The sequence below is a fragment of the Bos javanicus genome, chromosome 3 (genome assembly GCF_032452875.1).
Source record: "Bos javanicus breed banteng chromosome 3, ARS-OSU_banteng_1.0, whole genome shotgun sequence".
Classification (NCBI taxonomy): Eukaryota; Metazoa; Chordata; class Mammalia; order Artiodactyla; family Bovidae; genus Bos; species Bos javanicus.
Window position 1 is genome coordinate 9,685,314 of NC_083870.1, and position 4,374 is coordinate 9,689,687.

Sequence of the window (4,374 nt, forward strand, 5' to 3'; positions counted from 1 at the left end):
CCCCCGCCTTCCACTTCTCGGGAAAGAAACGTTTGTTGAAACAGGATCTCTGAGGACTCCTCCCCTCCCGCCCCTTAAGCAACTGGCCCGTGGAAGGTCCATTTGTCCCGCTGGGTGCTCCCCCTGGGTTCCCCTCACCCTCCGAGGCCTGGCACCACCGCCGAGAGCAGCGGGGCGGCGGGGGGGGGGGTGGGGGTGGGGGAGGGGGAAGGCTGTGCCCCGTGGGGAACGCGCCCCTCAGGACGGGTGCCGGGGACCAGTCCTCTCAGCCTGGTAGAGGCCGGAGCCCATGAAGTGCGACATCTTCCTCTCGATTTCCTGATGGGGAAACTGAGGCCCAGGGAGACTGACAGTTTGAGCTGATGAAACAGAATCAGAACCCAGGTCTCCCGAGTCTGTATCTAACCTCTCAGAGTAAGAAACGCAGACTTTTTCCTGCACTGTTAGGTGGTGGGGTGGCCGAAGCCAGGGGAAGGTAGCGTTGGAGCCCCAGGCCGGCCCTTAGATACAAGAGTCAGAGACAGTGTCAGGAGCAGCATGGAGTCTGCTTGGAGACAGAGGGCAGAGAGTCTCCCCAAGCCCTCCAGATGCACCTTTCCAAAGTTTGAGCATCAGAACTCGCAGGATCTGGGAGGCGGCTGGTGGAAGGGCAGGCCGGGCCTCCTGGACAGACCAGTAGGCCTTCCAGAGAAGATCTCTTTCTGGGTTTCCTTCACCCTGGTTACAGATGGGACACATTATTCGCTTAGTCGCTAACCAAGAGCTCTGGGCTGAAGCTATGCCTGGGGTTATTGGGTACCTGAGGAGAAGCCCATAGAGAGGAAAATGGGGAGATTCAAAGAGGTATGTGGAGGTCAGCATGCTAACAAGTACCAGACTTGTGAACTAGAAAGGAGGGCAGCTGTTTCCTTATTGGGGGGCGGGTGGAGGGGAAAGGAAGGCGAGTCTGCAGCAGGCAGGATGGCGGGTAGCACACAGGGACCTCTCTGCAGGGAAGCCTGGGAGAAACTGAGGCAGTGCCTGGGGAGGGGGGAGGGCTCTGGTTGCTGACACCAGCCAGAAACAGGGGTAGGGGAGGTGACCAAGACAGGACGCCGTGGTGTCGCTGCTCATCTGTCAAAAGAGCCAAAGAACTGGGGGCCAAAGGAGGAAAGGGAAACCGGAAGGGGCACAGAAAGAAAAAAAGTCCTGCCTTCACGTGGAGGCTGCCAGAGGACAGGGTTCTCCTGGTGGAGGGAAGCCAGTGCGCTGGGGTCAGGTCTGAGCCCTGGCGAATAAGCGTCAAAGGAAGTTAGGAGAGAAGGGCGGGAGTGGGGCCCTCCAGCCCGATGCCTGAGGTGTCTGCTGGCGGGACTGGTCCTTGCTGGCCCCAGAGGGAACACCCCACAGAGGGATTATCGACCTCTCCTCCAGCAAGTCCACTCTCAGAGCACAGGGTTCATGTTTGAATTCCCCAAATAACTGACCCCCTCCGGGCCAGCGGTTGGGATTTTCCATTACAGGGATCCGGTAGGTCATGCCCAGCATCTGCCCTCCTTCTCTTCCTGGGTTACAGCAAGAAGGGTGAGTGGAAGGGGGCAACTCCCTTCTCTGCACCGGCCCCTCCACCGACCTTGACTTTGGACCTGGGGAGATCAGGTAGTGGGAGGAAACAACAAGGAGAAAACAGATCCAAGTTCAAGCCTCGGTGTGTAGAGAGGAGAGTGAGAGAAGTAATTGAAGATGCAGCAAGAAGGCTCATGGTTAGACAACAGGAGGGACTGCCTGAAGAAGTCGATGAAAGAGAGACCCACAGGTGGGGGGCAGCCTTGCCCTGGGTGGACTAGAGATGACTTGGGGTTTAGGAAGCAGCTACTCATCGGTTCCTGGGTCAGAGTGCCCCGGTTATCTTCTGCAGGACACAAGGTGAGACAGGCCATGCCGGCTTCCAGCACTAGCTTCTCAGGGTTTTCACACCCCATCCTCATCCCTGCTGGCGCCTCCCAGTACTGCCCAGTCCTTCCAAGGTCCTGGTCTCTGTAGCCAGACCCAACACCGGAAGGGGCTGTGCCCTTCCTCTCTGCCCACACAAACCTGGTGAAGGGGGGAGGGTCCCTGCCTAGCCCTGCAGTTGGATGAGTCTGTAGCTGCTAGTGGTAAAGAATGCAGCAGACCTAAGAGACGTAGGTTGGATCCTTGGGTGGGGAAGATCCCCTGGAGGAGGGCATGGCCACCCGCTCCAGCGTTCTTGCCTGGCGAATCCATGGACAGAGGAGCCTTGCAGGGGTCGCGCAGAGTCAGACACGACTGAAGCGACTTAGCGCGTGCACACACACACACGCAGTCCTAAGGGCGCTGCTACATGCATATCTGGGACTCAGACAAAGCAAAGGAGCACAGGGGCCAGGGCCCGTCCCTCACCTGTGTAGGGTGTCCCTGGCCTCCCTCCCTGCCCAGGACAGTGTGGAGGCTCTGGGAGGTCACCCCTTCCTCCTCCTCCTCTGCAGACCTCCGACTCCAGGACATCAACCAGAATAGACGCCACCTGGTCTTTTGATCTGGGGTGCCTGGTTGGGCTCCTGCTTCCTTTGAACACAGCCAGTGGTGCCAGCATGGACCAATGCCCTTGGGGTAAGAAGAGGGAAGCAGAGAGCAAGAAAGACTTGAAGGTAGGAGGTGGGAAGTCCAGGGGGAATGGGCTGGGGGCTGGATCTGAGAGAAAGTCTTAAATCAGAAAGCAGACCCATGAAGGAGAGGCTGTGTGGTCCTGAATCAAGTGTTCTGTTGGTATGGGAGGGTCTGGGTGGAGGTGTGTGCGTGAGAGCGAGACAGGAGACAGGCAGAGGAGGGTATATTCTTGCGTGGGTGCAGACGTGTGCTAGTCCGTGACGGAGGGCTGCTGTGTGTGGGGAAAAGCCTGTGGGAAGGAGCCGAGTGAACTCCTGAGGAGAGGGTGTCGTCAGTGTGGCAACACCCCGTCCCCGGTGTTCCTGCTGTGCGTGTGTGGCTGGGGCGGAGCACGTGTGGAGTCGGGTGGGTGTACGTGAGAGTCCATGGGAGAATGTGTGTGTGCACGGGGAGGGGGTGGGGACGCCGCTCAGCTGCAGATGGGCTTTCAAGGTCTCCAAGAAACAGTTTTGTTTCCTAAGTGACTGGCCTCCTGGGGCCTCCAGCCCAGACTTGAAGGTTGTTTCAAGATCATGAAAGAGCGCGAGGGAGGGCGAGTGGGAGGCAGGAAGCGCTGGGAGCCGCTGTCACTGCCGCCCCTGGCCCTGTGCCCACCCCTCACCCCACTTCTCTGCCCCAGTCCCTCCCTGGCTCCCCAGTCCTGCTTGCTCTTCCTCCTCTCCCTCTGTCAGCCCGCTCCAGGCAGTCTCTCCTCTCCCTTCCGTCAATCCCTCCCCTCCCCGCTGCTCCCCTTCCCTCCCATTGCTCTTCAGGGTCTTGTCACCACTGCCAGGCTTCTGGGGCCTTCTTGGGGGAGTGAGTGAAAAAGCTCTCCTGGCTCTGGGAGGCTGTCTTGGGTGACAGGATGAACTGGAGCAGGGCAAGCCTGGGCTGTCCCAGAAAGGTGCCTCTTTTCCCTCCTCCTCTCCAGCCCTCTCTCCTCACAGGTTGTAGTGATCTTGTGATGGGCAGGTTGGGCTGAGAGCTGCAAAGAGCCTGTCCAGGTCCTGCTGCTGCCTCAGTTCCCCCACTGGACCACAAGGACTGTGTTGGATTTTTTTTCTCTCTCTTTCTCTGTGTTTACATCTGTGCCTCTGTGCTCTTTCTTGTCTTTTGAAACCATTCAGAAAGCAGCTTAGAAACCTCTTCCGTTTCCTTGCTTCTGTCATTTAAAATTTTTCCTCTGGATTATTCTTACTATCCTTTTAATTGGTAAAACCACATTATACAGAATTCAGAAAATGGACAAGAAGAAAGAGCGCCTGGAGGAATTTTCCTCAATCTCTCCGCCTCTGCTCCTGCCCACCTCTTTCAGCTCTCTTTGCTGCTCTGTGGGTGGGGATGGCTCCATGTTTGTGTCCTGGAAGTGCAGTGGAAGGCAGATGGAGGGGCAGGAAAGGATCAGAGTGTGGCCTGGGAGATGCATGTCAACCTCCCCGCTAAGCACGATGGCCCAGAGCTGCTCTGGGCCTGTCTTTGCACAGTCCTACCTGCAGCCCCGACCATGGTCCAGTGCAAAGGGGACATATCTGCACGTCAGGCCAGCGAGGCTGCTGCCAGTGGAACCGCTCAAGGGACCTTAGGGAAGAGGCATCCTTCATCTGAATAATGAGCAGAGCTAGAAAATCTCTGAGGTTTCTTTACAGCTCTGATGATCCCCAAATTCCAGGCTACTTCCTTCTTAGCACTTGGCTCTGCCCAGGTAAACAGGAAAAATTACCTGTGTTT